The sequence below is a fragment of the Palaemon carinicauda genome, chromosome 1 (assembly GCF_036898095.1).
Source record: "Palaemon carinicauda isolate YSFRI2023 chromosome 1, ASM3689809v2, whole genome shotgun sequence".
NCBI classification, from domain to species: domain Eukaryota; kingdom Metazoa; phylum Arthropoda; class Malacostraca; order Decapoda; family Palaemonidae; genus Palaemon; species Palaemon carinicauda.
Window position 1 is genome coordinate 18,041,373 of NC_090725.1, and position 13,990 is coordinate 18,055,362.

Sequence of the window (13,990 nt, forward strand, 5' to 3'; positions counted from 1 at the left end):
GTCTGTCACTCTTTCTTCTGTACTCTAACTTACAGTTACAAATATGAATAAGAACTATATTTACAACAGCTTAGGAGTTCTACTGAGGTGTGGAGGAACTTTTAAAATAGAGAGAGAGAGAGAGAGAGAGAGAGAGAGAGAGAGAGAGAGAGAGAGAGAGAGAGAGAGAGAGAGAGAGAAGGGTGGGGGTAGGGAGGCAGTGAAAAGAGCAGCTCCGCAGCTTTCCGTTCATTCATTGAAATGGATGTAAAACTAACATCGATGAGACACTGAACAAAAATAATTTCCCACCATGAATGAGTTACGATTAATATCTAATTTGCATACGATGGGAAAAAAAAATATTAGACGAAAAGACAATGACACAAAATAAAGTAACAATGATAGTAAGAAAGGAGGAGAGGATATAAATATCGTTATAATCTGGAGACCTTTACAGAAATACCGATGTTTTGGTGGTAACTGTTGTGGGTGAAGATACGCACAGACTGATGACAGAGGAGACTTGGGAGAGCGATGGTGGAAGAAGGGTGTGGGTGGAGTAGCTGCTGGAAACTTCAAATGCGGGCCCACTTCTCTATGGAATGGGGGGATAGGGAAGGACTGGCTCAAAGAGAGAGAGAGAGAGAGAGAGAGAGAGAGAGAGAGAGAGAGAGAGAGAGAGAGAGAGAGAGAGAGAGAGAGAGAGAGAGAGAGAGAGAGACTCTTGGTTTCGACGCTCTTCAGTTAGCCCCAGCTTGCCATGTAGTGCACACCCTTGGGAAGTGAGTTCGGCGGCTTGTAGACTCGAATTGCTCTCAGAAATTACGAGTTCCATCAACACCACGCCCTCAGCACTGCCCCGCCCTTGCTTTGAAGGAGTAACTAACAAAGAAAAGTTGATCTTCAGTGCATAATTTGACTGCAGCGGCCCATGTCTTGATTGCACCCTTGTGAAAATAAGTGCCAAGACAATAAAACTTCACAGGTTTCCATTTACTGAGGAAAATTACCAAACACTATCGAAACCACAACGTAGAGTAGATCACTGGCACACAATACTAGTAGTATTCCAACCAACAGGGGCAAACACACACACACACACACGTACGATGAATCGGACCTCGTTTTTATGAATGAATTCAAAGGTGTTCTGGGAATCTTTGGAATGCATTACACCACACGCATCCCACGCACCCGAAAACGGAATTTTACCAGTTGGGAAGGTTATCAAAACCTACAACAGATGATGTCAGAAGTAAAGTTAATGACGCGAGGACAGTCATTATTTTGTAGGAACTAACTTCGAAACATTGTGGCTTTGTGAGAGGAACACCGTCAGCACCATGGTTTTGTGTGTGCAAGTGAGTAGATGTGTGCATGAGCGAGTGCGTGTGGTAAAAGGAGAAGATATTCAGTGGTGGGTTATGTAGTTCGCACACGGCAGCTTAAAGCTGTGTAAGCATTGAGCGGTTGGGCGCGGGGGTGGCTGGCAGCCTTGCTAGCATTTGCCACCACAGCAGCTTGCTGCTTCTTCTCAACCAGCTGGTCGCTTCGTTTTTCATTTCGTCGTTGTGCTACCCACGATATTACATTTTTTCCAGTTAATTTTGTTGCAACATCACGAATCTTATATTATCTCAAACTACTTGAGTTAGAGGCCCACTTACACCCGACATTTTTGTGATGCACGAACGTTCACACACACATACACACACACACACACACACAAACTACAGCTCTCGTAGCAAGATGACCCTTTCAACCGAGGCTGGATGGAATTAGATGGCGACTTCAAGTGCTTCTTTAAGAATGAGGCACCCTTTCAGTAACGTTACAGTATACTTCTTTATAAAAGGTACGCACAGCCACCCAAGGATAGAGAAGGGTCATATTGATTACACAAAACACAGCCAGTGTTTATTTCGAAGTTCTAATGGAAGGAATTAAAAAAAAAAAAAAATTTATGGGTTTCATACATTTTCAATTCCTCATACATAATATAATATTCACCAAATTAAGGCACTAAATAAACATAAATTTTTTCTTGTGGCCGATATATTATAGTACACAGGAGCACTAGAAAGTAACTTAAGAGTACAATAGACACGTTGAACGCAATACATTTAGCGGCTTTTGTAGAACCAGATTTTGAATATATTTGATATTACTTGTCCTTAAGTAGAAATAGCCCATTCAGAGCATTGTACAAAAAATCAAATTTTCCTCCATCATGTGGATTTTTACACCTAGTAAAAGATAAATCTATCTGATTTACCTATTGAGAAAGCGAGTTTCCATTTTTGGCATGAACAAAGAATCACACACTATCAACATATGTTATTTTAGAAAAGTTAATTACGTTATATCTCTCTAGCCTCTTATCTATCCTTGGAGTTTGTCATGTAAAACTCTTCACATAAGATTCCATATTTTCCTATATGTATATATTAGCACACAAGTGTTAATGAGCCTGATTTCATAAGGATTCGTACTACAAGACATGTTTGTTATTTTTCTATGTAAACCATTCTCCTTGTTCATGAAGAATCACCCCTACATTAAGCAAGAATCGGTTTAATATATCTTAATTATGGAATTCCTGTCGCCCCTTTTTTGACTCGAGGAAGGCAACCTCATCTATTATTTTCCCTTCGATTTCAAATTAGTTTTTAAAGCGAAGAAAAAGAGACTAGGTTATGAATCAGCCAGGTTGCTCCATTGCAGCCTGTTATTTTAATGACACACTCTCAAATGTTTAAATATCAAAACACCACGACTGCCTTTCTGTTTCGAAACCGTGACTAATTAATTGATTCTGTGAAGTAACCTGTTGTCGCAACTTCACCGGGAAAACATTTTCCTCTAAAACCATAGAGATAAACGTTTGTCCTGGAACATTCACCTCAATCAGATATGATTGTTGATCTCTTACCTCGTTTTACTGACATTTTATAAATTATGAATATCGATATAAATTTGTATATTTCCATGAACTACAATTTTCTCAAGAAATCGGGAGAAAAAAACAACCAGGAGGAAACTAATTCTTAAACATCAAGTGCTGGGACATACCATAAGCAAGTGTATTACAGTAAAATGGCATTTAACAGTCATAAAACAACAGCTTGGGTTGCTCTCTCATTAAGAATAAAGGAGTCAAAACTGCGAGACATTTTACCATCTGTTTAGCAATTCGTTTGCGTCCATCAATGAAGGGGTTGGGGAGGGTTGACTAATTTCGTAATTTTTGACTCTTTCGGACTTCTAACAACCAACAATCCAGCGAGTTTTACCAAATGTTCTTGTTCTCCTAATCTACGAAAAGGAAAAAAGTATGAAAGTATGAAACCGTGTCATATCTTCTGATTTTCACCTTAATATATACCGAGTGCAAACTTTTTTGCGTCTGCGAGTCTTTATTACTGTAGATTTCATTCAAGTCTTTTTAATAGTATCTTAGGTCCAAACCCAACTTCTTTGTATAAAGTTTGATACAGCTTTTGTTCCGAAAAAGAAGCTGGAAGCCTCTCTTTTTAATTTGCAATTGTAGATAAGGAAACTTTATAGAATAAATGTCTCCAGGATTTTAAATAATAAGTAACACAGATGATATAATTGCTTCTACCTTTAAGCACAGTATTCAGTAAACCCAAAAAATCATTCGGATAATTGCAAAGCCTTATTTCTATTACGTTTATGTAAGATATTGATAAATCTTTATGTACAGATGTTCAGGGATGAACTAAATATAAACACTAGTTTCACTTTAATAGCTTTTTTTAGAATATGAATTTGAAAAAAAAATATTTCATTTAATGACTGTTTGACATTTTGCTTAGATTGTACTTCTGTCAGCGTAGCCTGTATCAAACGCGCGCATACACACCCCCATATTTATATATATATATATATATATATATATATATATATATATATATATATATATATATATATATACATATACATATATTTATATATACATATATATACATATATATATATATATATATATATATATATATATATATGTACAGTATATATATATATATATATATATATATATATATATATATATATATATATATATATATATATGAATATATACATATATATATGTATATATATATATGCATATGTATGTTTGTATGTATAGATATATATACATATATATACATATATATGTATATATATGTATACAGTATATATATATATATATATATATATATATATATATATATATATATATACATATATATATATATATATATATATATATATGTATATATATGTACATTATATATATGTATATATATGTACATTATATATATGTATCGATATGTATACAAATATATGTATATACAGTACATATATATATATATATATATATATATATATGCATATATATATATATATATATATATATATATATATATATATATATATATATATATATATATAACGCGTAAAAGTCACAGGGGAATGTGATACTCACATGCAAAAGAACCACAGGGAAAATGAAATAGACAATATGGACTTAATTTTATCTTTTTTATTTAATTTTCCTTGCCGTTCTTTTGCATCCGAGTATGATGTTATCCTGTGATTTCTACGCATATATATATATATATATATATATATATATATATATATATATATATATATATATATATATATATATATACATATATATATATATACATACATATATATATATATATATACATATATACATACATATATACATACATATATATATATATATATATATATATATATATCAATATATATATGTATGTATATATACATATATTCTAAGAGGGAATGGCTCCTGAGATAGAAAGAATATTGGTTACTGGCCCATTCATTCTATTAACAGCTGACTCGTGGATGAATCCTCCATAACATTGGTTGCTTCATTTAAGTACAGTACAAAAGGAGAGACTCTTCAGCAACACATCAAATATCTTTTGCGCCCATTAAAAGTTTCTTTTATAGGCTCTACGCGCTCTGGCGCTTCCTTTCAAAAGCTCTTTAAACAAACTTATCGTTGCTCCTTCTTTCCGTATGATCAGAACGTCTCAAAATAAACTCTACCACTTTTACACACCTCAATAGGTTTCATCTTTTATCCTATCAATCCTTACTCCACCATTAACTTCAATAGCTTTCAACTGTTTTTCTTTCATCGGTCCAACAATTGTAGCTCTTACACATATATCCACACGTACACAAACACACACACATATATGTATATACATATATATATATATATATATATATATATATATATATATATATATATATACATATATATAGATAGATAGATAGATAGATAGATAGATAGATATAATTTGTTCGTGAAAAAAGTTGGACACTGAGATTGCATGTGAGTGTGCAGGAATGAAAAGGAGAAGGATGCTTGTGTTAAAGGTTCCTGAAAGGTTTAGAGCTGGGATGTAGTAGATATTTCTGTATCAAGAAGACTCCGGGGTAGGTAACTGATAGGACTGTATGATTAAGAAAAATGGCAAGGGTGAAACAAATGATTGTAATTGTATATACATAGTTCAGAAATAGAATAAATGCGGGAGGGAAAAGGATATTTTAAGGACAGTCTGAATCTATGGTCGGCTGGTTGTACAGAAATTGAAAGTTGTCGTGTTGAAAAGTTCACATAAGAATGTAGGTAAACGAACAAGAAATATTGTTGGTAAGTAAGAAGTTCTTGGAATGAATATGAATAGCGTGTCTGGACTGTTAGAAGTATACATACTCAAAAGAATATAATTAGCAGGTATACTTAGGTAGCATAAAATGACGAGAAGAGTTTGCTAGATCATATTCAGTATAAAGATGAAGGAAGAGCAGGTTGTTGGATTTTATGGTGAGAAAGCGAATGACTGAAGAATACATGAAATCATTATATGGTTGACGCAAAAGTGAAGGTAGATCTAAATTGCAGTCAGGTATTAAAAGCTGGTTGTAAATGTATTGCGAGTAGAGCTAGATATAATGGAAGTGGCGTGGTCATTTAAGGAAAAACCGATAAACTGTTGTTGACATCTGTTAACGGAGGTGATGAGAACAAATGGGGAAGTTTTAATATTCCATGATGAGGGTGATATAACAGCAGGGATTAATTGCGGGTATACAAAGACAGAAAAAGAGAGTGAAAATAGTAGGTGGTTGGGTGAGAAAAAAAAGTTAGAGAGGGAAAACTGGAGATTATTTGAGAAATTGCGTAGCAGAAGAGAACATAGTGCATAAATACTTGAGGATGGACATGGTAATAAAAAAATCAAATAATAAAGAAAATATGGCATATCTAACAGGGGAGAATACTCCGTGAATTTTATGGAGAACCAAAATTTGATTTGAGCAGAGGTAAATGCAGAGAGAGATGTTAATGAAGAGATGGATCTTAGAACAAAATAAGCAAGTAGAGAGATATTATCAGACATGAATTCATGCCGTGGTCGACGAAGTAAACATTTAAAAAACTTGTTGAATGCAGAGGATAGAAGAGAGGCCGAGCCGAGTGATGCAAGCCTAGAAATAGCTGTAAAAGTTGATTTTTAGGGTGTAATAAAGGAAAGTCGCCCAAAGTTTGATGGGATTAAAAAGGCAATGCTGCAGTATGGTGGTGATAGTTTGATTGAGTGGCTGACCAAGGGATGTATGGTATGTTTCGATGACAAAAAGGTTACATAGTAGTTGGTAAGAGGATCAATTTTTGTTAGTGTATAAAAGTAATGGAGATAAAGGGGATTGTAAAAATGAAAGAAGAATAATGTTAAATAAAGTATCATGGCAGTTGTAAGGTAAGACTTAGATAGAAAAAGTAAGGAAGATTGCAAAAGTTCTGTGTGGGGTAGAACAATGAAGCTGAGACAACGATGAGAGGTTCAGGGATCAAAGTACATTTTTATGAGACTGTTGTGTGAGAAGGTTGAAAATAAAGACAAAAATATGTCTGTGGCATACATAGACCTACAGAAAACTTATGTTAGATTTCATAGAAAGGCAATATGGTGGATATTGAAAAAATATGGTGTGCATAACAGGTTTTTGAGACGACATAGAGTTTTGATTATAGAGAGTGACTGACTTAGAGTGAAACTGGAATTGAGAAAAGGGAGTTTATTATTTCCCTGCCTATTATTTTCTTTTTCTTATGTTACAGAAAGGACAGTGGTTGTAGCTGCGAATTATGGGATATGGAAAAGCTATGAATGCGATGTGGGTTGTTTGTAGTTGATACTGTACTAAATAGGAACACTGCAGATAAATTACATAAGCTATTAAAATGTTTGAAAGTGTTTGCAAGAAGAGAGAGTTGAGAGTAAAGGTGATCCAAAATAGGATATTGAGGGTCCTATTGTCGAGTAAACACTATTTTAAGAATGGGAAGTTTGTATGTTGAATGCAATTGGAAAAAGGGGGTTCAAGCTGTGAAGAGGAGGTGCTTGAGTGGCACATGTCATGTGAGAGCAATTAATTGATGGAGTTAGAAATGAGAAAAAAATCGTTAAAAAAGTTATCGTAAGTGAAAGAAAGGATCAGTATATTCATGCGGTTTGATCATGTGAAAAGAATGGACGACATCTTACTAGTGAAAAGATTGTACAATTCAGCGGTGCTAAGAGATAAGATGAAAGGGAAGCTTAGAAAGAGCTGTAATTATGTGCGAAAGATATATTGGAAAGTAAAGGATGTGATATCCAGGGAAAAGAGGAGTGTGTGAGACAAGGCTGAATAGCCAGGTGTGTGTGAGAGGGGAGGGGGGTGGTGAGGGAGTTTGACGTGCTGTTGATGAATCTTCTGAGTAGGTTTATGAAGCAACTAATGTAGTTGGTTTAGCAAGACAACTTCCACCCAACGGAAAATCTCAAGGATAAATTGTACTAACCTGGCCAGAATTCCCATTCATACCTTTTGGAGTTGATACATAGATGAAAGTAGCTATTCCAATTAGCCATTGACATTGACTAATTAATGGCTAAATTGATTTGTTATTGTCATTCCTGAATCAAAACACAAAAGATATGATTGTGAGTACTGTGCAGGGTAGATGCACTTATCAATACTTCTAAAGATAAAGATTAAACTCTTTTGTTGATTTTCAGATTTGAGAACGCTGAATTGAAATGATAAAGAGTGGTAAAAATCTCAACAACAGTAATTCGTCTGTCAACTTATAGAGAAGGAATGAAAAAGCTGATCTTGCTGACAGGATCTTAAATACAAGGAACGATGTTTACTTTTTTGTGACGTATGAAAGATTAAAAACATTAAAAACGGAAAGAAAGATATATACAGTAAGTATATTCCCTACAATTTTAGTGAAAAAAAAATTGAGAAAAAAATATGAAATACCTTGGAATACAAGTGACCGAGTAATATGAATATGGAAAAACTATATGTTTTACTCAGACACACAAGTTTAGTTTTTTAAAAAGATGAATAAAGATTTAGTCGACGAATAGCCATGAGAAAGTGGGAAAGGTTACTTCACAGTATTCATTGCAAAAGCCTTAAAGAGAATGGATTTTGAGAAACGGAATCGTTATGTATGTGATCGAATAGTGGATGGAAGTAATGAATCATTCCAGTATAAAAAGGTACTTTCATTAGAACAGTAAACGCCTCAAGTAGCGGAAATTGTGAGATTCTTCTTCGGCATGGTCGAACTAGGAGGCGGCGGTCCGGACGGGCCCATTGAGCATGGATTCTCCAACAGCGTTTTTATCATTACAGCTATTATTCTCATACCTATAGTAGGTAAGCTGTCTTTTAGTCTTTTTCTAATAACACAATTACTCATATCAAGTTATATCTAATATTATATTGATATATAGTTTTCTGTGATAATTGATAATGTTTTATTTTTTCGAAGTTTAATTTCAAGTCTGAATATAAAGAGGTCTCGTTATGTTTTAATAGTAACGCAGATAAAGATTTTCCTTACCTTTCTTTTCCAACGCCTGGTTTCTATGTTACAAAATAGAGTTTTTAGGTTTTTGAGACCCCCTGAAGCTTACGACTTTGCTTCTTTTATTAGCTTCCTTCACCTCATTATTATCCTTTAAATCACTTGCTAAGAAAGACAACTACGTGCATAATAGAAATAAATCTTTGCCTCACCTTGGGACCAAACCCAAGAATTTCAAATAAAAAAAAAGATGTTCTACGCATTATAGAGATGATATAATACGTAGATACCTGATAGGCTTACCTTGAATAATACAGTATATTAGGTTTCAAAATCTGGTTCTGAACTACAATAAATGAACAGAAATACGATTTCGTCTAAGAAATAATGAGGATTTGATTCAGTCATCTAAAAGCAAATTTCATACAGAGAACTAGCACCGATCTAGCAAAAGCTTTTAGAAAGGAAATATTAGTCTCCAGTTGTCTCAAAATAGCAAAAGCCCCGGAATATACTTCTCCTTCCTACTATACTTTAATATTTCCTTCAGTATATTTCCAACCTCATAAAGAGTGGGGGGAAGAATGTTCAAGGGCCACAATATCTTTATTAATCCCTTGCTTTCTTCAAATGAAACAGGAAACTCTTTTAATTCTCAAGAAAAATGAAAGAAGACCTCCATAAATAAGACGAAAAAATCCTGGACGAGGCAAGAGGAAGGTGATAGAAACAAAAGAGAAAATAGAACGGAGTATAATGTTGGGAAAGGTAATGACTTACCTCATAAAAAGCTAGGAAATATAATGGTACAGAATCAATGTGCAGAAAGAGCTCTGAGGCTTAATATAGAACGTGGTGTTTTGTACATTTAATTGATCTAATTAGCTGGAATACACTTTTTTTTTTTCGGGGGGAAAAGAAGAGTAGAGGTGTAATACCCACTGAGAAGAGTAATTTTAAAAGAATCAAGGGTCTAAGAAAAAAAACAGAAAAAAAATATTAGCACTTGTTAGGAATAAAGTAGTGACAGCTCAAAGGAAAAGCTCCGGATCTGTTGGTATTCAGAGACTTCTGAAGGGACCAATTTTATAACTCATTTTATACCCTATAGACATGAAAGAGCCTAAGAGAGAGAGAGAGAGAGAGAGAGAGAGAGAGAGAGAGAGAGAGAGAGAGAGAGAGAGAGAGAGAGAGAGAGAGAGAGAGAGGATATTATAGAACGAAACCACAGAAATGTTTAATAAATTAATTTCGCAAAAAAAAAAAACTCCCTCACAACAAAGAAACAAGCAGATTGTCAGACAATCAAGTTGAACAAAAGAAAAAAAGTTTCCTCTAAAACGTAATAATGATATCTTTTTTTATCAGCTTATAATAACAATAATATTTTGTCCCAATAATATTCGTAATGCGTGTCATTGATTTGAAAACCTTCACTTGATATACCTTTTCCTCCAGACTAAAAATGTGATAAAGTCTCTTGTTAATGCTTAAAGTATAATATAGATATTTCTGGCCGATCTATCTCTGTTAGAGATGATCTTCTCTTGGGCTTCTTTTATTTCCTCATACACATTGGTTTCTTACTTAGATTTGTTTATATTATAGAAAATAACATTAATAAATGGCATACGTGACTGGCCTTTCTTTGGCAAATCAATACTTGACATTTGGTTAGCTTCCAAATATTTTCTCAGTAATTTCTTTAGATATATTTCCCATTAATACTCTTTTGACGATGTCCTATTTCCTATGTATAACATTAAAAGTAGTGACTAGTTAAACAAGAAAAATATTGATATACATCTCATTAATGAATAACATGGCAAATGACCAGCAGTGACAACTTGTTAATGTACACACACCCTCAAACACACACACATTATCATATACAGTATATATATATATATATATATATATATATATATATATAATATATATATATACTGTATATATATATATATATATATATATATATATATATATATATATATATATATCTATAGATTTATATATATACATACATACATATATATATATATATATATATATATATATATATATATATATATATATATATATATATATATGTATATATTACTCATCTAATCTTCTTGAGCATGAAAATAACTTGATATAAAATAGTCCACATGAGGGAAATTAATTGATTATGTGTACATATAAAACACGATCTACTGTACATAGCAGTTTCGTCCGCCAATGGACCTCTTCTTAGAGCGGTTATTATGAAAAGACATTTGTACCGCAGGTGTTTTATACACGCACGTACACTAACGTTTTTATTTTTTATCTTGTCACTGCTCTTCCTTGCTTTGTTAATAGACCAACTCGTGTTATCATGATAGTCTCTGTTCTGTTATGTTTGAATTTATGTGATGTTCTTGCTAGCAAGTCGCTGTATATAAACCAGATGATTGTTTAATAAAGTTTAGTTGCATTCACCTTGTCTCTCAATTACAACCTAACTGCTCGCTCGCAAATTGGTGTTCAGCGGAGCTTTCGCTCCCTCCTGCGTGCCCCCTCATTGCTGTGCCCTACTGTTTGAAGATGCCACCCATCGAACCTCCCTCTTCGGCCGTCTCAATGAAACTGCCGCTCTTTGCCAGCGCAGAAACATTAGCCAGGTTCCAGTGTATTGAAAAGTCCAGTTTCACATCAAGGGTGTGATTTGATCAAGCACCAAAGCAGACTATGTTCTTGCGGCGATCCCCGGTGACACTTTCCTGGATATCTCTGATTGGCTATGCGAGCAATGGGACACCCCAATAGCGTATGGTGACGTAAAAAACATGCCTCCTGGAGCCCTATTCTCCTTCGCCAGCCACCTGTATAGCCAAACATTTTAAGCTCTCTCAACAACTGTTGAGGGACCAAAAGGCGTCGCTGCCCCTCAGGAAAATTACTAGTATTACTCACCTGAAACCGGCGGCACACGGCTCTTCTTGTGAAGTGAACCTACTACGTGCCCTTTAGGTACGAATATTACTCAAACTTGCACATGCTGCCATACCTGATGTTGACATTTTGCCCATGAAGGACCCGATGATCAAAGTTGATGCCCTTATGGACAGCCACTTCACCACTTTCAAGATCTCCATCAAGGCCTCCAACCGAAGCTGACACGAATGAGGTAGGATACAGATGGCCACCCCATGACATACTGGAGCGGCGTCAAAGCCCCCCACCACCCATCACCCACCACTTGCTCACTCCCCAACCAACTATCTCTGCAGCCACTTACTGATCTCTATTAGCCACAATTATGCTACTATAACTCAAGATTCGGGGCTGCTGTGAAGAAATGCTCAAACAGTTGTCAGTGGCTGAAGAACATGTACGTAAGTCATCGCTTGTGGCGGTGGCCTCCCCTGTCTATAGTCTTTTTTTTTTACATGATGCAGGTATGGGTGTGCAATTTTTGGTAGATATGGGTGCTTGTCGTTCTCTTCTGCCAAAGCTACTCTCCAGGACATGACATAGTCTGTCTAACTCTGCCGACGTCCGCATTATCGTTTGGAAGCATCAAATATCACTGGAAGTTTCTTGTTGCTGACGTCACATTGCCAATCCTCGGTGCGGATTTCCACTAACATTACCACACCCTGGTTGTTGTCGCTCACCGATGGTTAGTCAATGCAGGGTCTTACTCGTCAACCCCTTTTCAACCCACCCCCTCAGATCTCGCTCTCAACATCAATGCACCCACGGATGCCTACGCCCACCTCCTCATGTAATACTTGAAATTTTCCGTCCAAAACTTTGTTAAACGCCAATGGTTCCCACAAAACACGGTATTTATCACCATATCAAGACGACGGGGGCCCCAATGTTCACCAGATTCAGGCGTCTGGCACCAGATCGTTTGGAAGCCGCCAAACAAGTGTTTGCCAAAATGGAAGACAAGGGCCTTTGACAAAAGGCCTGCAGCCCATGATCGTCACCCTTACACATCGTCCTGAAAAAAGATGGCTCCCTGCATCCGTGTGTGGATTACAGGCTTTTAAACATGCAAGCAAAACCGGATCACTACTCTCTTCAAAACCTCGCCGACGTGGCCTACTTGTACAGAGAGAAGGTTTTCTCAACAATAGACCTCCTGAAGGATTATTATCCGGTGCCCATGAACCCAGAAGACATCCCCAAGACTGCCATCACCACCAACTTTGGTACATAGACCTTCAATTACTCCTGTCTTGGTCTTCGTAATGCTTGGGCCACTTTTCAGAACCTCATGGATGGTATCTTAGGGGACCTCCCCTTCTGTCTATGGTACATGGACGATATACTTATGTTCTCTTCCTCCAAAGAGGAACACCTCCGTCACCTATGCATCAAACTCGATACCCTTCAACAGAACAGCCTTGTAGTCCGGTATAACAAGCGTACCTTTGGCACCAACGAAGTATCATTTTTAGTGCAACGCATCACTGCTGAAGGAGACCATCCCCTCCCTGAAAAGGTAACAGCTGTTTAGAACTTCTTCATTTCCTAGACCGTCAAAGCACTGCAAGAATTCTTGGACATGATCAACTATTATCACCGTTTCCTGCCAGCCATCACTGCCACTCTTGCCACCCTCTGCACCTCCCTCAAGGGAAAGCCAAAAGACCTGAAGTGGGGTCCCCTTCAAAAAGCACCCTTCTGCAATGCAAAGAATTCTCTATCAACCACTGCTGTACACACTTTTCCCGTGCCACATGCACTTCTCCCTCTCTCCACCAATGCCAGCGACGTCACTATTGGTGCAGTACTCGAGCAGGTGGTCAACAGTTCACCCCGCCCATTGGCCTTCTTCAGTAGAAAACTGTCTAGGGTGGAATCCAGCTATTCTACCTTCGATCCTAAATTGCTGGTGGTTCACTTGGCTGTCCGTCACTTTCGCCACTTTTTAGAAGGTACGCCATTCCTCATTTGCACACCACATACCGCTGGTGCATGTCTTCACTCAACAGTCTCAAGCCTGGTTCGCCTGTCAACGCCGACATCTCTCCCCTGTAGCTGAATACAATTGCACCCTTCAACATGTTCCTGGGAAAATGGATGCCGATGCCCAGT

The 13,990-nt window shown here is 36.2% G+C and overlaps 1 long non-coding RNA gene across 1 annotated transcript in view; it reads left to right on the forward strand.

Annotated features, from left to right (window-relative positions):
- The first annotated feature begins 732 nt into the window (after positions 1–732).
- The window catches only part of LOC137641587 (uncharacterized), a 34,433-nt gene continuing 21,175 nt past the window's right edge, over positions 733–13,990 (forward strand). The window contains exons 1-2 of the long non-coding RNA XR_011044552.1: positions 733–764; positions 8,109–8,763. This is a non-coding gene — a long non-coding RNA (uncharacterized lncRNA). The remainder of the gene's footprint in view (positions 765–8,108; positions 8,764–13,990) is intronic.